Source organism: Protopterus annectens, chromosome 2.part0 (assembly GCF_019279795.1).
Source record: "Protopterus annectens isolate FY-2018-M chromosome 2.part0, PAN1.0, whole genome shotgun sequence".
Taxonomy (NCBI): Eukaryota; Metazoa; Chordata; order Ceratodontiformes; family Protopteridae; genus Protopterus; species Protopterus annectens.
This window is the reverse complement of record NC_056728.1, coordinates 280125252-280152721: the sequence shown is the minus strand read 5'-3', so window position 1 is coordinate 280152721 and position 27470 is coordinate 280125252. Positions and strand designations below refer to the sequence as shown.

The 27470-nt window shown below is 39.8% G+C and overlaps 1 protein-coding gene across 7 annotated transcripts in view; it reads right to left on the bottom strand.

Moving 5' to 3' along the window:
- The window catches only part of CSNK1G3 (casein kinase 1 gamma 3), a 2843512-nt gene that overhangs the window by 1269369 nt on the left and 1546673 nt on the right, over positions 1-27470 (bottom strand). For 2 of the 7 annotated variants that reach the window (XM_044060770.1, XM_044060769.1), the window contains exon 1: positions 6043-6493. The exons of 1 other annotated variant lie outside the window; for it this stretch is intronic. The gene's annotated coding sequence lies outside the window, so the exon portion shown is untranslated. Of the gene's footprint in view, positions 1-6042; positions 6495-27470 lie in introns of those variants that run through there. 4 more of the 7 variants (XM_044060768.1, XM_044060766.1, XM_044060772.1 and 1 more) reach the window with 4 other exon arrangements.

Sequence of the window (27470 nt, the reverse complement as noted above, 5' to 3'; positions counted from 1 at the left end):
AGTATGTGATTCCTCCTACAGGTTCTCTTAATCTAGATGAAAACTAACATGCATACTCTTCCTATGTAGTATGTGACTCCTCCTACAGGTTCTCTTACACAATCTAGATGAAAACTGACTATCTAAGATCCTAATGATGCAAACATCTAAAGAAAAAATCTCTCATAATCTGAAGATTTCACAGTAAAACGTTAAGAACTAGTGCAATAATTAAGAAAATCTACAAACACTATCAGTTCATGTCTTGGTCCTAGACATAAAATAAACACATCATCAACAAACCATTTATAATAGCAGATATACTCAGAAAAGTGGGTCCCCATCAAAACCTGTGTAGTCTCCTAACGTGCCAAAACCATACTGGCGTAGCTTAATCACTATTAAATTTCACAGCTTTCACAATATAATGAACAAACTCAGTCCCAGATCTCTTATAATATCCCAAATATTACAGCCATCATTGAAACCTGGCTTAATCCTAATCTAAAGAATATAAATATATTACTAACAGGCTATAATGCTGTCAGAGCAGATTGAAAACATAAAAAAGAAGACACGATGCAGTGTGACATGACATCATAACCTTTAAAATGTCTAGCAGTAAGCAATGTTCTCCACAGCTACTATCCTAACAGACTATTATGCTCACATGATCCAAAAAAACAACAACTATACAATTACAAACCTGAGAGATATGCAGACAATACCTTGCACTCTTTGTTGTCAGATCCTGGAACTCAATCCCACGTGCTCCGCGATTCATATCTTACATCACACATTTAATCTACACTACAAGAATTTCTAGCTGAATTCTGTCCTACATTGTAGCACCTTTCAGAAGACTTTTACAAACGGTAAGGATGTTAAATCTGAAAATAAAGAGGAACTTAAGAGTTAACCCAAAGAAATAATACTTTCATGACGACTGTTGTAAATACATGGTGGAACAGCCATGATGTCAGCTATTAACTCAAACACTATGTACTCTCAGCTGATTACACAGGGGACTGTACACTCAACAACCAGTACTGAAATGTAAAAAGTAAAAAAGAAAAATTCAAAAGCAGTGGGAAATTCAAGAATGCAAGTGGCAGAAGTAAGAATTCTACTGAAGCCAGAGACCAGAAGGCTCTGGTTACCAATCAATCATACCTTATTTAACTGGAGGCCAGTAGGGAGACAAAAGGTGCACCACAATCCTCAACTACTAACAAATCCCATCTTTTAATGCTTTTAGTGTTTAAGAAGACAAGCACAGCTGCTCCAATCTTTACGTCAAAAAACAAAAACTGCTACTAAAACTATTCCTTAAAATACTACATCGACAATTTGTCAAAGGGGTCAGCGGGCTAGTCTATGTACTCCTTCAGCCCCATCCAAGGTCAAATACATGGAAAAAATACTAAAATGAAGTAACAGTAACACACACACACACAATCACACATACGTTACTTAGTGCAACCAACCAACATGTTTTAGGAGGTGGGGGAGTAGTACTTGGGGAAACCTGTGCAGACACAGAGAGAGAAAACACACTAATACCACACAGTGATCACTGGTCAGTACTGAACAGATCCTGGACCAATGAAGCACATTATTTTACCACTAGCCAAACATACTTTTGTAAGGATACAAACTCCACATCATAAAATTAGCCAGCAACAATTAAACAGGCTAGTCTGGTGGTCAAGGAAATAATTCAACAAGAAAATATAAGGCTGAGACCATAGCTGCTCTGCGATGTATGACTAAAAATGCCCTGATGCTCAGCTAGAAAGCAACAACTGCTGAAAGCGACCTTATAAAGAAAATAACTTTCAAGTCAGGAATATAGAAGAGCTTCACACGTATCATCAATACCTCAGAAATGCCATATTTTGCAGTAATGCACCCAAATTTAAAGGATGATCAGTTTTGCCACTGAAAATATGCCTCTTAAGGATAGCAGATTATAGTAATATGCTCTACCCAGTAGCAATGAGTACACAAAGGGCATCTTGTAAAACACAAATGTCTTCCCAATCACATTTTTCAGACTATTGCACTCAGTACCCCTTGTCTATAAAAAAGTATTGCAACCACAAATGCATCAGATTTTGCAATAAGCTTTTCAGATAAATAAATAAAAAAAACTTCTAGACAACTGTGTGTGCACAACAGAAGCATTCTGCACAAGCTTCCATACATAGTTATTAGACCTGCAGACCAGGAAACCACATAGCCCAATGTTCCAATTGCCCTGGCACACTGTTTGATTAAGTGACTTGATAAATCACAAAATAGCAAGTGGAGGCCAAAGGAATCAATCCCTGAAATAAAAGCAGCATCTTAACAGTTTATAGTCTCAATCCTATGTGCTAACTGCCAAAACTCATAAATTCAAATAAAGATGGACATTTCAGATGCACCAAAACTTCTAGCAAACATTAATTCTAATATAAATATTTTTCACTGTGAAAAGGCTGCACTACACAACAACTAAATGCAGCACCTTTCAATGGTTTCCTTCAAGCCAGAAGCAAAACAAAAGCTGACGTAACTGCATTAAACCCCATTCATATAGGTTCATGTGTAGGTACTAGGCTATCAGCCCAAGGGCCTACTCAAGCCCAGACAGCAAGGTTCCATGGCTTACGCTACCCAAGAAAGTTATTTTCCTGTGCCACTGTTGAGCAGAGACACAGAAGTAATGGGAAATAGGTGTATGTCCTACTTCCCATCCACTCAAGATTTTTCTTGAAGAGGGCTAATGAAGAACCTTGCTTGACATAGATGGGTAGCTTGTTCCAGAGTATAGGACGTCTCTGGGACAGGAATCTATCCCTCCAGCGTGTCCTGTTTATTGTGGTGACAAGGTATAGGTCCCTAGAGCGTGTAGCTCGGAGGAATTTCTTTACAAGATAAATTGGTAATGCATATCATATTACCCTATGAATGTGTCACAGAATTTATAGCTCACTAGCTGGCATCTTAGACTTCTGTCACACCACTGGCATGATCAGTTACAGTCTTAAAGAAGATATACATTTAAAATCAAGAATACTGACTGGAAGGGCAATCTAAATCTAAGTTACAAAGCAGAGAAGAATGAAAATCCAAAGGTGTATTCCAACTGTGTCCCAACCTCCACTAACTGCTTAGTGGAAATCCTTGCATCTCAACAATTTGATCTCTGGGCAAGTGTCAAGAATGAATGCTGGGAAATGACTACAAGAAGAAAAACAACTCACCAGCAAACAAGACTACCATCTGTATCATGTAAGTAGTGAAACTGACATTTGGCAATAGGATGATCTCATAACAGATGATTCTGAAACCTTAATCAACAAATCAATTCACTAAATACAGATGCAATTCACACAAAGACTTGGTGGGCAAGACAAGGCTAGGTTTCATTGCTTTGTTTTTCCATCTGTGTTATTCTAAACAACCAGGTATCCCGTAAGGACTTGTCTCCTAAAGCCATCCCACTCTCAGCCCAGTAATTCTCATGATAACTGTGTCATCTTGTCAATGGCGCAATTCAGAGGCTGCCTAACAAACAGCAGAAGAATAATGGCTTTGATACACTGGTAAGACTGCATTCTATAACGAGATTAGTATGCATCGTCTGAGAAAGACGAACAAAAAGTATGACTGAAGGTCTGTGTGCCACTGAGAACATGCTCTTTTTCATTCCCCACTTTGCCTCACCAATTTCTTTTAATGTTAAGGATTCATACATACCTAAAGACAAGTAAACAAAGAGAATCTGCTCCTCAGCTTTCTGCAATCTTCAGCTAATGTCCATACTCCAGCAGAAGTTAGTGAGAGACTAGAATAGAATATCCACTCATACATGGAAAAACAAAAATGTTTGGATAGTCAGTCCCCCCCCCCATTTACCATCACCAAAGCAAAAACAGGATTAATTTTTCATCGCCAATCAGTAGTCCTGCACAAAGTATGGAGAACTGCCTAAAGAGGATACAAATGTTTTCCATGTACAATTTCTGCCGCATAAAAGATGAGAAGTGTCATTAAGTTTGTACCACTCTGACAAAAACAATGCAAATAAAAACAATCAGCAAACATGGGATCCACAGCCTGAGCAATCTACCTGATCGCACATCTAAAACAAATCTGCAACCACCCTTACACCCTTTAAATCTGTTAGACTTATCCTGCCTGAACTCAAATTCTGAGCCATCCTTTCACAGAGATACATGCATCCTACAGTTCATCTGCTCTTCAAAGTCCAAAACCCATGTCCTCTAGCCTTCACCTCTCCTCCTTAACTGGATGACTGAGAAATATTTAAAATTCACACAAATCTCCTGTTGCCTAATCACTGGACAAATAAAGGAAGGGGGTTTGTTCCACATAACATTCTAACTACTTACACTAATGCAAACAATCAAAATTTTCCACCCAACATCACACAAGTGAAATGCACGCGCGCGCACACACACACACACACACACACACACACACACACACACACACACACACACACACACACACACACACACACACACACGTGCTTCCTAAGAAAATACCCAGAGTTCAAAAACAAAAACACTTGCAGTCCCTCGGCAAGATCTTCTCCCACAAACGGGTTAAAAAGAAGAGTATTTTGGGTTAGTAGATGAAAGCCATACTACAGTAACAATGTATACAAGCTTGAACAAGTTTCTCAAATGTGGATAAACAATGCTTGCCACAAGTCTGGGCACAGAATGTTGCAGCAATAAATGTGGTCTTTATTTCGATCTCCCCTTTTTAATGGCTGTACACCCAGTACAATCCTAGGCTTGGAGGAATGGGCTGTTATTTGAGGCTCATAATTACATCACACTTGACATATTTCTCATATTAATTTTGGAAAGAACAAAAGCTCAATTTGACAAGCTTTTTATACGGATGTTATTCATAACAAAGAAACTTATTTTCAATATTTAACACTTTATGGAAAAACATGGGTATCAGAACAATGATATACGCACATATACAAGCAATGTAGACTGGTTCAACACAATCTAGCTTTGACTAGGCCGTCAGAAAACATAAGTATACACACCAGGCATACCAAAGTAATTGGTTCTGTTTTTCAATATAACATATGGGAAATAACACGCAGTCCATCAGGCACCCCCCCCCCCCCCATATCAGTCAGAAACATTTTTGCTTATACAACTGTAGTAGCCAATAAAAAAGGGTTCATTATCTAAAGCAATCCCTACAACACAGTTTTTGTGCATAGGCTCCACACCTCTCAACTGTCCAGAGTTTTGCAGAATGTCCAGGTCTTTGCCTCATATTTTTTGGTCTGTTCTTCATAAAATCTGTTTTCTGGAATTGTGTGGCAAATCAGTTAGGACTGAATTCACTAAATGACAGATATTTAAGTTTCAGACTTAATATTCTTCAGAAAAAGCATGGCAACACAAGCCCTTTTATTCTGGCAACTTTCTAAGAGCAACGTTTAAAATTTGTCCACCCCATTATTTTTGTCTTTGTCCAATTGAGAGGTATGTGCACAGCTTATTTAACAATCTAATTAAGCATCTTTCAGTAACTTTTTTATTGTTGCAAGGAGTATCAGCTGAAAGTGAAGCATTAACTCCTCAACTATATAGGGTGGACCATGTGTGGATAAATGTAATTATTCTTAAATGTGAAGTGGCTCAGTGGGCAACACTTGGAAGCTGAGAGCACAAAATGGAAATCTCTGGTTACACTCCAGTATGTAAGCTAGCTAAGCTTTCCCATCGCTCACAGGATGTACTGGAGGACCTTATAAATGTAATTGCTACTCCAGGGTCGCTATATGTTTTGCAAATAAAGACTTGTCTTTCTGGAAATAAAGATGATATTATTACCTCTGACACCTATAACTTCACAGACTGTGTCTATATATTCCTATAGTGAAATGCCTAACGGCAGGTTTAGCTGCAGTTTCACACACGGTATTATACTACTCCGAACTTTAAAATGATCGATCCGACTATTATTCATTAATCCCAAACTCTCTAAATCATACCAAAGGTCAGATCCACTTACCTGTTAATTTCTCAAACGAAGTACCAACAAAACAGTTACAAGCACGATGAGTGGGAAAACGTTTCTTTCTGTTTCTGCGTTGTCTCCGGGTTGGTGAAAGGAGCTAATGCAACCGGAAGTGTAGCCAGTAAATGATCCGCTGATATATGTGCGACCTAAAATCTGGCCTGGCTTTCAAACGTACAACAAATGTAGATGAAAGTAAAGGGTTTTGTGGACTGTTTTTAAAGAAGTGATATATTTATACTGCAGAGGCTGACAAGAAGAAATACAGAGCGGCCTTTTATAAGAAGGTTATTTATTTGTAATGCATTTCTTTTTCTGCCTACTTTTTTTTCTAGTGTAACTGGATAGCAAAAATACAGTATGTGTAAGTATATCAGAGTAATCGTAAGGCCGTTGAAGCCGTAGCCCAGCATACAAGGCATAGTTAACACATACTTTCATTGAAAATTCATGTTTGGTTGTTAATAGTTTGGTATACAGTGCGTGCGCTGCCTGAATTACTTGATATTATATTTTATTGCAAGGCATAGGCCACTTTTCGTCAGCGCATTTTATTCTTTGTTATTTTATACTTGTGAGGTGGACCTAGGACCTGCGGCAGTATGGTGGTTTAAAGATGCATGACCGCTAACAAGATAAGCAGTAAAGTAATAGAGTTAAAAAAGTGAACTTGGTGAGAATATGTTCCATTACATTCTAAATGGCTGATTTCCTTTGGACGATTAGGGGGAGTCAAGCCACTCAGCAGGATGCAAAACAGGACGTGTTAGCCCTGCGTAAGAAGTCGTTAAATTAGTCGCTAATGAAATTCTTGATTGTCTTTCAAAACTGTAGACGTAGATACCATAAACTAGGCAACTGTACTAGAATTGCAGTGTATTTTCATAACTTTGTTACTTTCTATTGTCTTTTCGTCCTTTGTGTTCAAAATGTTAGTCTTTTTCATAAACTGAAAACGTAAAACTATAGCTGTGCCGTTGGAAAGATCATCTCACGGATCTGCTGAGTTTTTGTAACTCGTCTATGTAGTAACAATCCTACATTACGTCGGTGGGGGACATACATACTTAAAGTTGACAAAAACACAAACTAAATGAACCTATGATAAATATGGTAACATTTCACAGTACACATTTTGGGGCCTGGCTTTGCCTTTTGATCCTAATTGTGTGCAAAGTATGAAACTGCAGTAGTGAGAGAGAGGACATCGCGCCTGAAAAGGAAGCATAAGAGTTATAGAAGCCTCTTTCTTCATGCCAAGAGGGATTATACAAATGAATCCAGAAGCGCAACATCATTCTAAGAGGAGTAATACATATATATATATATATATATATATATATATATATATATATATATATCATTAACCAGTGGCTTCTAGTTTTGGCAATTATGAGCAAGTCATTCTGCTCCAAACTTTATTCCTAGGATGTGATACAGTAGTGTTTTTTTTGCCAGTGCAAAGCCACCAGTCGGGAAGAAACTGTTAAAAATGCACAAGTATCATAACAGTTGAAAGTCTGGCAAAAGATGGAAACTAGTGGCACTGTAGTCATACATTCACCAAAATAAGCTAAAAAGTTGTCATTTATATTACAATGTTTATTTATTTTTATTCATTTTACATTTGTTGACCGGGCTAGTCTAGCTGAAGAAATTTCCATTTTCAGTAGAGGCCCAAGGAGAAAAGCTCCGCAGAAGTACAAATAAATACATATGTAAAAATCAACATACATAGCGAGAAAGCAATTAATACATAGGTTAGTAATAGTTAAAAACAGCAAAATTCTTAAAACTCTTCAAGCAAATTAGTACAACAAGAAAGAGTTACTACCACACACAGAGAAATACAAACAGCATTCAATGTGTTTGAAAATGATGCTTGGAACAGAGCACCAAATTATTAATTCTGAATTAAACATTCTGAATTCTTGCCTCGTGTCCCATCACTTGCTCTTTGCTGTTACTGTATAATTTTTGCCCTATACCATAGCTCAGCTGGCTGTAGGTAACACCGGATTTACCCACTGTCGGTGTGGTTTGATCATGAAGGTGAAGACTACAGGACAATAACCTGGCGTTATTATTTCAAAAGCATAGAGGAAGAAGAGAGATGGGGTAGCAGTACTTTGTGGAGATCCTGTGAAATTGTACTGTCATGTCTTCATCTGCAAAAGGCCACTGAGATGCTTGCCGTTCTATTTCTGTGCTTCATCCCAACAATGAACAAAAATCAAGAAACATGGTCTGAACATTTTCTTTCTAGAGCTACCTGGTGTTGCTTTCTCATCCATCTCCCTGCATATATTCAGAGAACCAGGAAATGCTAAAACTTCACTCAGAGCCATTCTTTATTTTGCCATGTGTGTTGCTTTTATTTCTTTAAGAGGCTGTTTGGTTATATTGGTTGTTTCTTATGCTTTCCTGTCTACTCCTGTCATTGTACTCTTTTATAGTAGTTATAGGATGTGTGCTACACCCTTCTGTTTTTCTTCTGCCTTTTCCTCCTCCTCAGTTTTCCACAACATTCAAAACACATTTACACTGCCACTGCACAAACATAAACTGTTCTAAATATTTTCAGCACACCCGATAATGTCTGAATCTCCTCACATCACCTGACTGTGCAGTATGTGGTTCTCTGCAATCCCTGTAAATATCCTGTTCACCAGATGACTAGCTTTTAAAACAGGTTTTCTTTACTAGCCAGTCAGCAGCAAACCTGTAACAAGATACAAAACAAATTCAGTCTAACCTTGGCAGTAACAGTAAAGTTTAGAGTTTTTAATTTGTGGGACCAACTATTTGCTATGCAGTATGTTCTGCCCTTTTGTACTGAAGCTTTGCTTGCTAGAACCAGTACAAATTGGCAAGATCCACGTCTCTGCTAAACGTATGGACACTGCAGAACCAGTGGGCAAGAGATATTTTGCTTCATTTCACTACTTGGTTAACAAAATTAAAAAAAAATAAGATTTCTAAGTAGTATAAGATTGAAATTTCTCAGTGAAACTCTTCAGATAAATTCTGCATAACAGACTGTCATCTCTCCTCGTAAAGATGGACTTGTGCAATACAGTGGCATCTACGTTTCTGGGAGGTGCTCATTACACAGCACAAGTAGTTGCTGTTGTCTTGGTAAATAAGATGGAGTGCCCTTTGCCATACTTAGTTGTGTGTCATAAACCAATGATAAAAATCACAAAAAATGTTCTGATACTTTTTTGTTGTTGTGTCTTTCGGCTTGCTATAAATCTTAAATTGAGGTTATTTTATACCTGGTCAGGTTCAAATATTAAAAGCTGAAAATGATGTTACACATGATTCAACAGCATGCATGATGTAAAAACCCAAATCCATGCCTTTTACTTTTAACTGTGGATAATCTTTGTATTACAGTGGAAATGTCTTTCAGACTCTTTACAACATACTCAGTTTGTACAGTTTTTTCAGGCTCTGGCATTTTATACCCTAAGGGTTGCTCATCAGAACAGCAAGTGTACTTAAAAAATCAAGTTTAAACTGCAGCTAATAAATATTGAGATACCTGTTATACCAGCTTTTCAAGGTACTTGGGATACTGCATACAGTGTGTCTGTCAATATGTGGTGAGGGTGTGTGAGTCTGTGCAGTTCAGAATGTGGACAGTGTGACTGTAGAATACAGACAATTCATTTTACCGACAGTTCATAATGTACACAGAGGTAAGTAGATTTGTGTTAGGGGAGGGAGTGTGCTTGAGTGACTGTCTGGTAGGTTAGGGTTATATAGGGAGATAGCTTCAGTGTTGTCTTTTTTGATGTTTGAAGCATATGTGTGTATCTTAGTGTCTTATGTAGTTGTAGTGTTATGAAAGGGGTTTTCAAAGGTAAGGGGCAGGATTCAGGTTAGTATGCCCCCATCCCACCATATGAATGCGAGCAAACACTAACCCTGCACCCTGTATTACAAAAACCCTTTGCAACACTGTCACTATTCAGACAAATTACATCTTATGGTATTGTTAGGAATGTGGGGGTTTATTTTATTTTTAATTTAAATGCTTTAAGAAAGGAGACTATTTTATTTTTTGCAATTAATTAAATGTGGGCTGTGGCTGTTTTTTTTGTGTGTGTGTGGTGGAAACTTGTAAAGTTTGTAGAGGAAGGCTGTGCAAATTATGTCCAGAATCACACACTCAATGAGGAAAGGGAACAGTACCAATATTGCCTTTTGTTAAAACATTTGTATCCCTTATACATAGTGTTTTATAAAGTTCTTGTTTCAGAATCCGGGTATATTTATTACATTTGACTTCAAGAAGAAGTTATGTTAAGATGTACACAAAGCATTGAAGTGCATCACTCTGGTACCCCAACTAATGACAATGAAAAGAGCTTCAGGTTTAGTTACCATGAGAGTATGAGTGACCTGTGCCACTGTAGGGAAAAAAGCAAAATGGCAACTCCACCTAAATTACAGTAATATAAAACATTATAGCTATACAGTATATTCCATTGGTATTGTATCTTCCTGCCTTCCCTACTCTTCCAAAGGGAGTCCTTCAAACCTGAGCATAACATGGATTTTGCACAAGCCTTGTGGCTACACGTACAACATAACTGATGGAATGCTGCAGTAATATTAAAAATGTGTCGTGGTCTTCATTTGCTGTAGGATGGTTTGCTTGTATTCCATGGAGTCTTGACAGATATTCCTACAGCTATGTTACTTGTATTGTTCAGGAATTATTTTGTCTGCAGATATGAGGTCAACCGCATGAAAAAAAGTTATGTACTCACCATAATGTTACATCTGTGTTGTCCATTTTCATTCTTCCTCAACTTATGGGTTCAAATCCGATCCCTTGGATCTGACCCGGATGTTGTTGAAACTTGTGGCAATCAAAAACTCTTGAACTTCTTTAACCATAATGCACCAACCCCAAATACCTCGGATCTTGTTTGCTGACTTTAGTAGAAAAGGAAATATTTGCTGTCCTATTGGAGGAACACTACATCTGGAGCTCATATATATGGTTTCACTTCATATTGCCGAAATGCTGAAATATTGAATTTCAGCATTTCGACAGTATAAAGGCAAAACCATCACAACTCTGACACTTAACAATCATGAAACCACAACATCGAACACACAGCACACATACCATATCACACACAACAAAACACCACACAGACACCCCTACACTATACAAATGCAGGGGGGCAAGCCCCCTGCACCCCCCACTTATACTAACTCCGAGATCGCACAAATAGTAAAAAAAAATCAGAGACAACCAACACACACACTCATATCTCCACCTCCCGAACCCAATCATACAAGTTACAAAAACACTCCCTCACCTTAAACTGCAGACACCATCCCAGGCAAACACTTCCGTAATGTAATGTAAATGCATAAGCATGAATTTGACGTAGTCCTATTTGCGGTTATGCACTTTCGTTATTTTGAAGTTTTGTCTTCATGGACACTAATTGATTTGCTGAAATCAGATCAGCAATTCATGATTATGACATGAAACATATATATAAGGTGTAACCTGCAACATCACTTTTATTTAATATCTTCTATCTAGTACATGTTCTATTACTGTATTTGTATTTATATAGTATTAACTACTTATTTTGGGTGTGCTTCAGTACTTGCTACTGTCTTGTTTATGTACTGTGTTTTAACTGTATGGATTCACTTGGAGGTTTTCTCCCCAGGCATCTGCTGAAAATGGGTCCTTGACCCAGTTGGACTTTCCCGGTAAACAAATGTTTTCCAACTCAGTTGGTAAAATTTGGAATCACTTCCTCCAGACCTTACAGCCCTAACTTCTATCCCACTATTTAAAACTAAACTGAAACACTTTCTAACCAATCACTGGCTATGCTCTTGCAATAACCCTAGCTGATCTTTTTACCTCCTGCCTTCTCTTCCTCCCAAACTCTATTACTTCACACTTTCCATTTCTACTGGGAATTTGACTTTCTCTACTAACATATATTTTACTCAAATTTCTATTGTTAAACTTTAACAATGTTATTAATTCTGTTGCATATTATGCTTACCTGTACTTAAGTCTCTGTCTGATCACCTTTTCTGAACATCCTGTAATTGTGGTTTAAATGCCCTGTGTATTTTTGTACATTCTTGTTTTCTTATAACTGCCATGTAGTAGATAGCGGAGCTTTTCTCCCCGGGCCTCCACTGAAAATGGACATGTATCCAGTTGGACTAGCCCGGTTAACAAATGTAAAATAAAATAAAAATAAATAAAATAAAATGTTAAATAAGGTAAAGGAAGTCCTGTCCTGTAACTGCTTCTCCCAGAAGTTTACACAGGATGGAGGTTGGTGGGTTGGGAGTTGAGAGAGAATGAAAATGTATAACGCAGATTTTATTTATTTTATTTTACATTTGTTGACTGGGTTTGTCCGCCTGACATGGTAGCCCTTTTTCAGCGGAGGCCCGGGGAGAAAAGCTCCAACAGTTATGTATACATTGTAGTATAGATTACAATTCAATTTGGAGAAAGCTCCAGGTAACAGTTGTAAGGAACATTAATAATGTTTGAAATATAATTTATATTGTGTACAGACAAATATTAAGATGTTTTTGAATGAAACGAGTTTAAAATACAGCCTGGTTAACTACAGACAAAACAGTACTGGATTATACTTGGGTTTACCCAATACAAATTGATTATACACCTTAATTTAGAGAATAGGATAGTAGAGGCAATGCAGCATAGTTGGGAAGTGTTGGTTAAAGGATTTTCAGTAATAAGTTGAAAAGGGTGACTTTAGAGTAGAAGCAAGTTTTAAGTTGGGAAAGAGAAGTGTGGTTATGTAGGTAGGGGAGAAGATTGTGTAGAGGTTTAAGTGTACTGCAACAGGTAATAGGAAGGAGAAGAAGTTAGGGAGGTTGAGTACAGTGGCAGGTCCATTTACTCTTCAGGTATTCCTTCAAGGCTGATTTGAATTTTTTAGCATTGTTTAGTTCTGATTTCCCGTGGGAGTTTGTTCTATGATTTAGCAGGGTTGTAGCTGTAAAGGTTGCAGCCAGATTTATTCTTTGGTTGATGGATCTGTAGTAGGTCTTGGTCAGAACGTAGAGTTTTAGTAGGATTGTAGTTGGAGATAAGGGGGAGGACAGGTTGGGACAAAAAGAAGGTTGATATAAATTGGAATGAATAACCATGAGCTGTGAGAGAAGGTGGTGGTGGGGAAATTCTAGCCAGTTTAATGCTTCTAGAGAGCGACAGTGATGAGATTTATTAGTTTGGTTTACTGCAAATCTGGCTACTCTGTTAGGGTCTATATTACGTGATCAAATTATCACAATAGCGAACGCTCCAGAGCGAAAATGCAGCACACTGAAGTGCTTTTTTGTGAGATTGCAGTACAGTGAAAAACAGAATATTTGCTCTTTCCTCACTGTAGTGCGATCTCTGAGTTGGTATATATATATATTTAGCAGGGGGTGTGAGATGAGCATCCCCCCACAATAATGGTTTTGATGTGCTGCATTTTCGCTCTTTACAGCATTCGCTGTTGTGATCATTTGATCATGTAATATAGACCCACATTGTTATAGGTGGATTCTAACCTAGTAAGGAGTGATGAGTTAAGGTTTGAGCATTTGGGAGCTGTACAGTAGACATGGTAGTAGATAAGCATGTGAGAGTGATATTCTTGCTTTAATGAGGAACTTTTTATTTCTGTACGAGTCCCAGTTTTTGGTGTGTTTGACTGATGCAATTGTTAGCATGCAGATCAGATTTTAACTGGTCATCGATTGTGATACCAGAGTTTAGTGGAATATTCAACAGTGATGGGTGTGTTGTTGAGAGACTGTATAGAGAAGGAGGATTTGAGATTAAGGTTTTTGGGGAGAGAGAGTAAGAGTTTAGTTTTTTTTTTTTTAGGATTCAGTATAAGTTGGTTATTGGATAGCCAGGTTTCAGCTGAGTTGAAGGAAGACTGGGTAAGTGAGAGAAGATCAGTAGGGGTGTCAGCAATAGAGATAACTGTGAAGTCATCAACGTATTGTACAAGTGATGACTGAGGGCAAGATGTATAGAGTAGGATAGTGAAAATAATGAAAAGTAAAGGGCCAAGAATAGAACCTTGAGAAACTCCAGTTTTAACAGGCTGAGGAGGTGAGAGGGCAGAGAACCATTTTACAGATTGTCGATCAGAGAGGTAGTTAGAGAAACCATTCTATAGTTTTGATAGAGAAATTGAGTTTATTCAGATTGCTTAGAAGCAGTGTGTGGGAGACCATGTTGAAAGCTTTTGATCATGGGAATAAGCAGGAGACCAGTTTGTTGTCTTTTGCTTCAGAGAAGAGTTGCTGAAGGATAGGAGGGCAGTGGTAGTGCTGTGTTTTGGGCAAAAGTAGAAGTAAAAGGTGTTGCATGACCTGTTTGTGAATACATTTGGATTTTTGAGGTGGGTGAAAGGATGTCTATAGTTCTGAAGTTGGAGATTTCAGAGGAGTTATGTATGGGTATAGTATAGGAATCTTTCCAGATAGAGGAAACTTTAGATTCATAGATGTAGCGGTTTATGAGAATAGATAACCGGGAGAGCCAGAGAGTTAGCTGCTACTTGAAGGAAGTAGGGGGGGAATGTTGTTGGCTTATGAAGAACAAGGTTTTAGCTTGCCGAGTAGAGTTTTAATGTAGCAGATGGGTACAGATCTGAGGGGAAAAGAATTGCTGGAATTAGAGGTGAGTGAAGGAGTAGGAGAGGCAGTAGTGTTAGTATTTAGGGAGTTAGAGGGCAGCATCTTTTTGATAGATTCAGTGAAGTGCGAATTAAAGATGGCTGCAGTTTCTTGTGGTGTTTTAGTAGGGGAGGGGTTTGGAGAAGAGGGGTTGCCGAGGTGGAGAATTTGATTAATTGCATGCCAAAACTTAGCTTAGAGGGATTTGACTGTTGAGCAGTGGGACGGTTATGATATAATTGTTTTGTCCTTATTGATTTGTTTGTCTGGTTTCCAAGTGCTTTGTATTTTTGTAGGTGGGTGGGTAGTTTGGATTTTACCCATATTTTCCACATTCTATCCCTAGTATTCATTAAGTTGCGAGTAGCTTTGGTTAACCATGGTGATATTTTGGCTTTTATATGTACAGTGTGGATTGGTACTAGTGAGCTATGGATATTTAGGACAGTAGAGTTAAATGTAAGAACTGCCTGATCTAGTGGCATTTGGTTCAGAAAAGTCCAGTTGATTCTGGAGAGGTGGGTGTTGAGAGTTTCAGGGTGGAAGTTAACTTGCAACATGTAATGTATCTGTGTGGGCTAGGGGTATGAGGAATAAAGTGGAGAACTTATGGGTAAGTGATCATTTCGAGAGTCTGGTAGAGTTGTGGAATTGTGCAGTGGGTCAGAGACTAATATCCAATCAATTATGGAACCTGAAGTGTGAGGTTTGTTGGCATGGGTAGGAGTGGAGATTAGTTGAGTGAGGCCGTGCAAATTAATTGGTTTGGTAGAGTTAGGCGAGCATACAGATAACCAGTTCACCAAGGAGAATGATTTCATTATGGATGTGCTGAGAGAGATAGGAGAGAGAATTTTCGAGTATGGGGATGTTGTCCCCAGGTGGAATGGATGTAGCTACTATGGTGACTGTTTAAGGTTGGCAGGATTTCAGCAGGAAGGAAGGATCTGATTTGTTTGTCTAGGAGTGAACGGGTAAGGTGATTGGAATAGGCAAGGGCAACTCCACCACTTTTTTCCTTGGACGATCAAGTTGAAGTATATTACACCCTGGAGGGAGAATGCCTTTATCGGGAACATGAGGCCTTAGCCAGGTCTCTGTGAGGGTGATAATGTCAGAAGAGTGGAGAGCATGAAGTTCACTGTTGAGTAGAAAGATAAATGTTTTTTGGGAGGGATAGATTTTCCTGAGTGCGGGGAAGTAGGATTGTTTGTGGGTGAGGAAGGGATTGGGGCAGGGTTTGGATGGATATCTCCTGATAGCAGTAGGGTTTTCGATAGGATGTAGCTGTGTAAGAGTGAGGGGTAGTACTTTGGGTATTTAGGTTTATTTTTTGGGTAGTAAGTGGCGGTAGGGTGAAGTGTAATTTTGTGGAGTACGCAGTTTGGGAGTAGACTGGCAGAGGAGTAAATGAAACGGTGCAGTGGGTAAGAGGAGACTTTAATAGGTGAATAGCTTTGAGGCAGGTGTTTGTGAGTTAGTTGGATTTCAAAGGATGTTCGAGAGTAAAGGAGTAATAGGGAAGGGAGACAAGAGGGATATGTAGATTCTGTTAGTGAGGTGTAAAGCAGATAGAAATGAGAGAGGAAAAAAATGAAAAAAGCAAGAGTACGGTATTGCAGGATAAAGATTAATAGGGTATGGGGAGGGGAAGGTAATAGCAGTATGTGGGTAGTCCCTAGTGAGAGCTAGTGTGGTAAAGGTGGAGGTTGTCGGATGGTGCTGTTGGGAGTTGATTGTGTGTGTCGAGATGAGGATGTTGTATGATTTGTTTGTAGAGAGGTGGGGGTGGGTTCAGTGGGAGGAGCAATTGGTTAGTTAGCTGTAAAGCTAATGACATGGTCGGTGGGAATGGGGGTAGGGGAGTGGAGTAAGCCAGAGCATTAGCAAGGGTGGAGCTACACCCTAGTTATCGAGTAATCTGAGAGACTATCACTAAGAAAACCAGGTAAGTCTTGTGGAGGGAGTTTGTATTGAAGTCACAAAGCCCTAAGTGGAGAAGAAGCAAAGTAGGTCAAATGTATAACCAGAAACGGCAGATAAAATCTCAAATGGTGGGAAGGCAAGCAGTGTGGGAGTTTATAAGAGGGGAAAAAGCAAGGAATAGGTATGAGCAGGAACACTCTGCGATGGTAGTTAGGTGGGAGGTAATGCAGTCGGAAGGTAGGTGAGGAAAAAAATAGGGGCAGGAGAGAAAGCTATGCTAGGGTGAAGGTTCAGTGGCAAGGGGGTAGCAAAGACTTTACACTATAGTCAAGGAAGTACAAAAGCAGTATAAACAAAGGCAGGGGATAAGTGCCTTAGCACATACAGTGATTAACTCAGGCAGTTGATGTGCTCCTTTTCCTTCTGTCGCTTGCAGGGAATTGACTGTTGAGCGGTGACCCTGTAGGTTAAATGGTAGTGGAGTTAGGGTTATTGGTCACCCGGGAGATGTTGCAGGCAGCAGTCCCTGAAAGAGAATAATGGGGAGAAGAAATGTAAGCAGGGGGATAAGGATAATTGGCAGAGACAGCCTGGAAGTGGGTTGGAAAGAGAGCGCAAGTAGAGGACAACGAGAAAAGGGAGTAGTTGGTATATAGTATTTGAGAAGCAAAAGGAATAGGACAAGAGAGCAGGAAGGATGTACTCAGTACGCTAACAGTAACTTTGACAGTATATATAAATCATTATCTATCACTAACTAGCAAAAAACAGCAGATTTAAACACAAAGCCAGGTGTGCTGCTAGTATAACTATACAGAATGTAAAAGAAACTATCAATATACAAAAAACGCTAGCGAACACGAACTAATAGAAACTTCGGGCAAACAGTAGAAAATAAATACAATGCTAGGTATAGACAGTTCTGTGCATGACCAGTTACTTTCAGTGTAGAAAAAAGCAAATACAGATTTAACAGCCAAAATGCGTGCATCAACAACTGCACGTAAGTACGATGTGCAAAATCAGAGGTTAATTAAAGCAAAAACGGGCAAGGTTTAGACTAAATGAAAGCAAAAAGAACAAACATGGCACGTTGCAGAGATATTCCTCTAATCAGATTACTTTACAAAGTAGCACTCCTACACAAAACTACAACGCAGTACAAATTTCAGAAACCACCATCTGGGGTGAGAGCTAACAAGGTGGACATGTCTGGCAGAAATCTGTACTGTGATGGCTATCTGAAACGGACACACACTAATATGTATCTGACAAGGACCCAGAACTATTTAAGGGTCAGAAGGCAAGATACTGCACTAGCAGCGTACTGATATCTTTATTCTGATTAATTCCGGGGCCATTCAGACTACAAATTGTGTAAATGGTTTGGTATGCAAGTGATTGCTGTGCAAACAGCTGAAAAATAGAAAAAAAAAATGGAACATTACGGTGAGTATATAACTTCATCTGTCAACTTTCATTCTATCTTCAGCTGATGGGACAGAGTCCCCAGCTACCTAAATTCCAGGGTGGACTCAAGAAAGGATATTCCTGAGCACCATTGAACCAAATGATGCTCTACCTCTGGAGACCAGATCCAATTTGTAAAGAGTAATAAGTATGAGGAGTAGCCCAAGTTGCTGCTGGGCATATATCATCCGTGGGCATTCTGGATTGAAATTCTGAAGTGGTGGCAATGGATCTAGTGGAATGGGGCTGTAACAGTTGTGGTAGAGTATTTATTTTTATTTAACATTTGTTGACTGGGAAAGTCTGACTAGGCTCCATAGAGCCTATTTTCAGCGGAGGCCTGTGGAGAAATGCTCCAGTCGCATGTCTTTAGAATATGGGAGGAAACCGGAATACCCAGAGTAAACCACCCAAACACAGGGAGATCATGCAAACTCCACACAGAAGGCACTCCAGCCAAGAATCGAACCGGAGAATCTCTTGCTGTGAGGTGACGTGTTTTTTTTTTTATCTTTTGTTCTGTGTAGGTGTAATCGTCTGTGGACATCTAGTAAATGTAACATGTATTCACCTTTGTTAGTAAATTTAGGAAAGAATACTGGTAAATTTTATAGACTGACTGATATTGGATTCTAACACCACCTTAGGAAGAAAGGTTGTATTACTCCATAATGTAACTCTGAAAAATCAAATGAGACCTCTTCAGGAGGTGACAGTGGGGACCCTTCACCTTCATTGAAATCCGTATCTTCTGTGATGGACTCTTCTAATGAGTCTAGGTACTTCCTCTTGCATGTCGTCTTCTTAAGGATCTTCTCCATAGGATGATCCAGAGAGTATCAGAAGAAGAAATCAAAATTCCCTGCGAGGGAAGCCTGGGGTCTTGGTACTGGCTGTACATGTGGAAAGATTTGGTGAGACTCTGAACACCGAGACATCAGGGTTGAAGATAAAGGATCTGAGGGGGTTGGCTCCATCCATTCTTTCGAGGCAGAGAAAATTCTCTTCACAGCTTTGAAAGCATATCGTCCTTTATAACGGGAAGACCTCGGATCCAAGAAGGCAAGCTTCTGGGCCATGGCCCACCCCCAGTCCAAAGGCAAAATCCCCGAAGTGGAAGTCAGGGTTGAGCTGCCCGATGCGAAGGATATGAGGTGCACAGAGGGCTCCAATATCTTTAGAGTTGACTGCAACACCTTGGATTCAACAGGGAAGCTTCGGCAAGCTGTCCAGATCCAACAGGATCAGAGTAAGCTTATGATCTGAGCAGTTAGGATCCACAGACTCTTAAACCATTAAAGGAGTCAGAGGACAAACTTTTATGGAATGGACCTACTGACTGAGGAGCTCCCAGCTGACCCTGCGCTGAGAAGATTTTTTTCCCCACTCTTTCCACATCTTCTGTAAGGTTCCTGGAAGAACAAGCAAACAAGACTGAAGGAGAGCCGCGTCCTTCTGGAAAAGGGGGGGGGGGGTACAGCATCCACTGAGGGTGAATGTCTAGTCCTTGGTAGTACAATAAATTTAGATGGACTGACAACAACTAGTTACGAAGAAGATTGTCTTGGATGTGATGAAGTTAGAGCCATCAACTTTTATTTCTTTGGATCCAAGGGCATCTGATCAGACATTTTCAGTGTTTTCAGATCCGAGGTTGAAGTCCGATCTCTTTTTTTAATCCTTTTTTGTGAAGACTCGAAGCTGAAGATGAGGAGGAAGGCTTCGAGGGCCCTGATTTTTGTCTTCAATTTTACTTTGGGAGACTTGCCTCCACATATAGCCTCTTCAAAAAAAGAGGGCAAGATTCCTTTCGAGATTAATTTAGTTTTGTGTTTGACCAGAGCCCTGGGACTGAAGGCATAGCATATTGAACAGTCCTCCTGATAATGAAGAGGTCCTAAACAATACACACACAAGGTGTATGCATCCAATAATGGAATCTTTTATGTCCATATTTTGAACATTTTTTAAAGCACGCAGGCCCTTTTGCCACTGTATTCAGAAAAATATCAATACAAAAAGTTTTTCACTGAAAGCCGAATTTGAAAGCAGCAAATAAGATCTGAGGTACTTGGGGTTGGTGCATTGTGGGTAAGGGAGAAGCTGAAGAGTTTTTGGTTGCCATGAGCTTTAGTAAGAGCCAAATCAGATCTGAGGGATTGGATCCAAACCCATCAGTTGAGGATAGAATGAAAATTGGCAAAATCAGATCCACGTACTTCATATCTACTTTGATACAAAACAGTTAAAGAACCAAGACTATACTGGAAAATCTGTAATCATCTTTTCTCAGAATGGCAAACCACTAGTGCAATCCTAGCAGTAGAATGCGTTTAGAATGTCTTGAATATGAAGTACTCAGAAAAGTGCTGTACTCATAAGCTCCATTCTCCCCTTCTCACACACACATGCATCTGTGCTTCATTATCATCACCATCTTTGATTCAAATAAATTTTCCACTATGAATAAGAACAGTGGAAAGGTAGCTTATACAGCCAGTCAGGGCCAACATGCATAAATCATTTTATTGACTTAAAACAGGTAAAATTCTGTGGGTAAGTGTTCCCAACCTTGAATCGGGTCTTAATAGATTTCCTGTTGTCACCCCATCAGAAGACACTTCAGTAGGCCAAGCTACCACAAAAATATCTGAAGGGTACATGCAATTTCCATTATCCTTCATTCAGCAGGAGTGCCTTGCTTCTACCAATACTACTGACTTTAGCAGTAGAGCAGGCATAATTTTAATCGCCTCTCAGTAGCAGAACCAATATGAAATATTATTTAAATAACTCCCACCCCTTGCAATTTAAAAAGTTATACAAAAGCTCATACATACGTAGGTACTAGGGTGTTGGCCCTAGGACCTTATATAAGCCTAGCCAAAAAGGTACTCTGGCTTTCACCACCCAAAAAAAATATATTTTCCTGTACCCCTGTCGAGCAGAGCCACAGAAGTGATCCCCGGGGTGAATTTCCTCGCTCACATCCAATCATCAAGATTCTTCTTGAAGAGTGCTAATGAGGACCTCTGTTTGATATAGATAGGTAGGTTTGTTCCAGAGTATGGGAAGTCTCTGGGAAAGGAATCTATCCCTCCAGCATGTTCTGTTTATTGTGGTGACAAGGTTTAGGTCACGAGAGCGTGTTGCTCGGATGGATTGGGATTTCTTTAGGTGAAACATATCCAACAGCTAGCTTTGTATGTTAGGCAGAGATCGCCTCTGAGTAGGTGATATGCAACGGAGTAAAGCTGGAGTTTTTTTAGATGGTCTGCATAGGGCATCTGCTTGAGGCTGGTAATCCTCTTTGTGAGGTAGTTCTGCGGCCTTTCCAGTTGTTGTAGATGTCTTGTTGGGTACATACAAAAAGGGGTGTTGTACTCTATAATGGGTCTAATGAGTGATGAGTAGAGGGGAACAATGACCTCCTTTTTTTTTTTTTTTTTTTTTTTTTTTCCTGGATGAGAAACCTTTTGTGATGAGGTGTGCCACATAGAAGGATTCCCTGACTACTGTGGCAATGTGATTACCAAAGGAGAGACTACTGTCCACCTGTGTCCCTAGGTCTCAACATACTTTTAGTGTTAAGTAGACTACTGCCTATGTGGTAGTTCACGGGAGCAAGAGTTTTTACCAAAAGGGATGACCATGCACTTTTTGGCATTGAGCCTGAGGCCATGGCTTTGACACCAGGCATCTGTCTCAGTGAGGCCCTTTTGTTAGGATGTCCACATCGTTGGGGGTTTCGATTATGGCTCCTACTTTGCAGTCATCTGTGAACTTCATTAGCCAAAGACCTTGTGTTAGCCTGTACTTCAGAGAAGTAGATACCCAACAGGAGAGGACCCAGGACTGAACCCTGTGGTACTCCACTTGTCACTGGTCCGAAGTTGGATTTGGAGTCTGCTACTTTCACAGTGTGGGTTCGGTCAGTGAAGCCAGTAGGCAACCCATCTTGTGACATAAGGATTTATACCTAGTTTAGTAAGTTTATTTATAATTCTAGAGTGGGGGGTGGTGTTGAAAGCCTTGGCGAGATCTAGATAGGCTATGTGAACCACCTTACCCTTGTTTACGGCTTTGGTGACTGCTTCAAAGAAGTCTATCCGGTTTAGGAGACATGATCTGTTTTTTTTTTTTTTTTTTTTTCAAACCCAAACTGGGTCTAGACTTTGGAGATTTCCAATTTCTTTGTTTATAAATTCCATGGCCTTGTAGACCAGGCTAATGGGGCGGTAGTTCCCAGGGTCTGTGGTGGCTTCCCCCCTTGTGGAGTGGGATAAGTCGCTGTGCGCCATTCATTGGTCACAAAGCCTGAGGTGAGGCTATGATTAAACATGGCACTTAGGTTGGGTCCCAGTTCGTTCTGTAGTTATGTTCTTGGCTTTGGAGAGTGTGGTTTTTACCTGTGTAGCCATGATTCCAGTAACTTTGCATTCTTCCGGTATAGAGATGGGCCCTTTAGGGGGTGAGGGGGGGGTAAAGTTAGCACTGAACCTATCTGCCAGGATGTTGGCAATATCTGTTGGTTCTGCATATTTAGTGCCATTGTGCTGTAACTCAAAGAAGATCAGAGTGTTGCCATTGAGATTCTTGACGTAGCTACAGAATTCTTTTTGGTTGTCCTTTAGAATCCGTGTCGATTTTCTTTTTGTAACAATTTTGTTTTCGTAACTAGCTTTGAAGGATTTTATGAGGGATCTCGGCTTCTTACTGAGGCTGACCAGGGAGTTCCTCTAATCATGTGATTTTACTCTTTTTTGCAACCGTTTGTTTCTTGTAGAGTTTGTTTATGGCAGGGGACCACCAGATTTGGCTTCCTTTTTTTGGAGGATAGCACGATCCATGCACTTATGTAAGTGCTTGTAAAGTGCATTTGTGTAGGATTCAACAGTCGTACCTCTATTGTCCGTCTGCATGGGTGTCGTGAAGTTTGCCACTTCTGTCTTGAGTGAAGTTGTCTTTGGAGAAATTTTTTTACTGTGGTTTCCCTAATAGGGGGTGGGAGCGGGATGTGGATGTCTAGCGTGATTAGCTTGAGGTCGCATCTGACTGAGGAATTTATCTCTGATGTGGAACACCTGTCGCCCATGTTGGTAATGACCAGGTCTAGGATATTGCTGCCCCTGGTGGGGGTGTGGATAAGTTGATCCAAGGCATTGGAATTTATGAATTCCAGGAAACGTTGAGAAAAAGAGTTGGTACATGAGTAATTTTCCCAGTTAATGGTGGGGTAGTTGAAATCGACCAGTATTAGGATGTTGGGTTGTACCCTAATAATTTCCACTGTATCAAGAAATGAGGAGTGGAAATCCTGGGGCATGGTGGGAGATCTGTAGCAAGCTACAATTTGGATTGTGGTCTTGCCCAGAGTTAGTTGCACTTGGATAATCCTGGATGCATTATGCTGAGCAACTACCCGGGAGGTGTGGATATCCTTAATGAATATGGACACGCCTCCGCCTTTAGTGTTTCAGTCCAGGTTAGGTGGCTGAAAGATGTGGTATGAATTATAACCTAGTAATGCAGGGGTGCTGTGTGGAATCTTGAACCCAGGTCTCAGCAGTGACAATGTTCTCCATTTTAAGGAGCGAGTACATTTTGAGGTTTAGACTTCTAGCATTGAGTAGCATTACCCTCAGATTTTGCTTGCTTGTACCATTCACGGTGGTGAATTTGAACCTTGCCTAAAGGCACTATAGGGGTGGCAGGAGCCTTAGCCAGTATCCAGAATCCCAAGGGTGACAGGTGCAGGCCGTCTCTGCTAAAGCATTGTGGTCTGTCGATCGTCACCCCATGCAGACAGATAATGGATCCCCTTAGAATGACACCAGAAGCTTAGCCAATTGTTGAAGTCAATCATTTTGTCCTTGTACTGTGGTGTCATTCTGGGTAGTGGGAGGATGCTGCTCAGGACTAGGGTCATACCTGCCTGGGCAAGATTGGAGAGCTCCTCCATGTCTCTCTTCATTTAGTCCAGGGAGGTACGTCTCGGGTCATTCACAACAACATGGACAATGACAGAGTCATATTTGTCCTTGTGGAGTGAACTGAGTGTGTGTGTTATGATCCTCGCACCTGACAGTAACTTTCTCCTTGTTTAGCATGGTGAGTGGAACATCAGTGTGCCCGACTAAAGAGTCGCCTATGACTAGAGACATACAGGTCTGCAGTTAATCTGTTTCATGTTATGTAAAACTTTCTAATGTATTATAGTTAGTTGTGTCTTTGGAGCAGTAACAATTGTGCATTTGCCATATTTGTGTGCACATAACGTCCATCAGAAAACTGTCTTCACTGACTCATACCAGTACAGAGAGATGGAAACGCAATGAGGGCAATTTATATCATCAGGTTATTCTAAAATGTAAGATATTTCCTTTAATGCTGTTTGTATGCAGTACATCACGGCAGCATTAGGGGTAATCTTTCAGTTAACACACACATAGGCAAGGGTCTTTTCTGACCACAGCTTCACGCCCCCCCCCCCCCCCCACACACACACTGTGAATTAAATATGAAATGCACATTCCCTGGCATAGCATGCATGCTTATTTATTTAACATTTGTTAACCATGAAAGTCCGACTGGGATAGAGCCTTTTCAGCAGAGGCCTGGTGAGAAATGCTCCAGATGTGTGTTTTTGGAATGTGGGAGGAAACTCACACAAATGCAGAGAGGACAATGCAGACTCAGCACCGACAGCACACCAGCAAGAATCAAACTGGAGAACCACTTCCTTTGAGGTGACTATGCTAACCACTGTGCCACCTGCATATTGCAATGTTATGCTCCACATTTTTGTGTTTAACAGAGGTTTATCATAGGATAGCAAACCAAGTATGTTCCAAGTCTTAATATGTTTCACTGTTCATATGAAGAATTAATCTGTTTGTTGTGATATTTGATGCAAGGAAAGTTTTTAACATAGTCATTTGGCCCTGAATTTTCATGGTGTCTAGCCAGTTGTGGATCCCCCCCCCCCCCATAGTCTTAGACTAACCAGGGAAATGTTCAGTTTACAAAGCAACTGCTACTCGAACAGCAGTTTCATCTTCCTACTCATCTTTACTAGTAATGATCTAGAAAGACAGTCATTACATATTTGATTTTAAGTGTGACTCTCCCAACCACAGTTACAGGAAACTAAAAGAAAAAAAGCACCTTCAAGCTTCCCTACATATTTGAACCAATATATCTTCTTTGCTTACTTAAAAACAATTCAAGCCATAAAAGTAAGTCACAGTGTACCAAAAATACCAGAGAATGTAGAAAACAATATGGAATACGAGGTCAGGCTTAGGTAAACAGAATTCCATATACTCAAGTTAAAATGGTACAAAGATAGTGCAAATATCGTAACATAGTTCTAAAAATTTAAAACTACACACAGTAAACTTCACTTCAGCAGTTACCAGTACAAGTCTGAAAGACAGTAAGCCTGGTCCGTGGGCTGGTGATTCTGAAAAGGAGTCCATGTTGGAATAATGATATTAAGTTCTCATAGACAGCACTGCATTCTTTCTTTAATGGGGTGGGTGAATCTAATTCCAAGCCCATGTGATACATTTTCATTCTACCATAACTAACCCCTCAAAACAGTCCTGCTATTGAGTCATAATAGTGAGCCATGGTACCCCAAATTGCAGAAATCTTTATATCAAAACTAACATGCTAGTCTTATACTCAACACTGTTCATATTACTTACAGTAGCAGCCCATTTAACTTCCTACCATACTTAATCTATACACCCCAACCTCCACTAACACAGTCCCCTTCAATTTTCCAGAACAAATAATTCCCAATAATGTCGTCATATCACTTACCAGTTGACACTGCTTTATTTACTATTTTCTCTCAACCACCTTTTCTACCCCATTTCCTTAAAATTTCACACACACTAATAACAAAATTCCTAAATCTAATTTCACGTATAGCATCCCAACTCATTCTTAGTGGTGAAATTCAGCCTAACCCTGGTCCCAGAACTAATGTAACCCAACCCATCACTCTGTCCCCAAATTTTATAACCTTCCCTAGAAGAGAGTCTGACCATTTATACACCATGCCACCATCTCTCTCTACTCTCCAGACAGTGCTCTGATAACAGAAATATGTCTTAAACCAGACATTGACAATAACAAAATTTATAACCCCAGGAGACCATATTCTTAGATTAGATAGGAAACTCAAAAGAGGAGGTGGTATTGCACTCCTATTTAAAAATAAGCTCACCTTACAACCCATAAACCAAGTCAACCCAGATTTCAGTACTACAGAAATAATGTTTACTAAACTCACCATAAATGCTAGAAAACATATTGTACAGTGGGCATCTAATGCCCTACCAGAGGAAACAATAGTCATAGGAGATTTCAACATTGAGATGAACACCTGTGATTCTCAAAGACAAAACTCATCACATAAACCTCCATGGCTTCACTCAAATGATTAATTATCCCACTAGAGTCAACAAAATGACAATCCATCTTGGTTAGTGACCATCTCCTAACCTTCTTACTAAGACACCATGTAAACCCACTGAAACTCAACACATACTGCCAAGTTCATAATAAAAAGGCTTTTGCCCCCAAGAGTTCATTTCCATCCTCAAACTCTGTAATTGGTCACCACTCCAGTATCTCCCTCTAGATGAAGCCATAGACTACTTTATCTCCACAGTCCTTAGTATCCTGGACAAACTAGTTCCTCTCAGAACAATAAGAACAAAAACTAACTCAGTACCATGGTTAACCTGAGAGAGAAGGTAAATACTATGAAGAAGAAATGAAACTTGGGAAATATGGTAGGCAAACAAAACCACAACAAACAGAGGTATATACAGAACTAAGAAACGAGGCAGAGAGACAAATCAGACAAGACAAAATAAACCATTATAGTAATATCCAATCAAAACATCATCAACCCCAAAAATTCTAGTCGGCAATAAAAACCTCTTACAACCAGGACAAGTTAGTACACATTCCCCAACTACCACCAGTACTAATGAAAGTATTGATACACAATTTAATAAATCAACACAATTTAATAAATACTTTACCAAATCCATCTTGGTTCTTACTAATAACTGTGCAACTCCACCACCCCATTCGATATTAAGTCAAAACAGCAATACCATTCTGTCCCTACTGATGCTATAAAAATATCTAAAACTCAAGCCAACTAAAATTACAGCTGATCATTTACCAGGTGCGTATCTTAAAATTTCAGCTGAAGCCATCACCTATCCTTTATCCATCCTGATCAACAGATCCATCTCTGAACAAAGAGTCCCAACCATTTG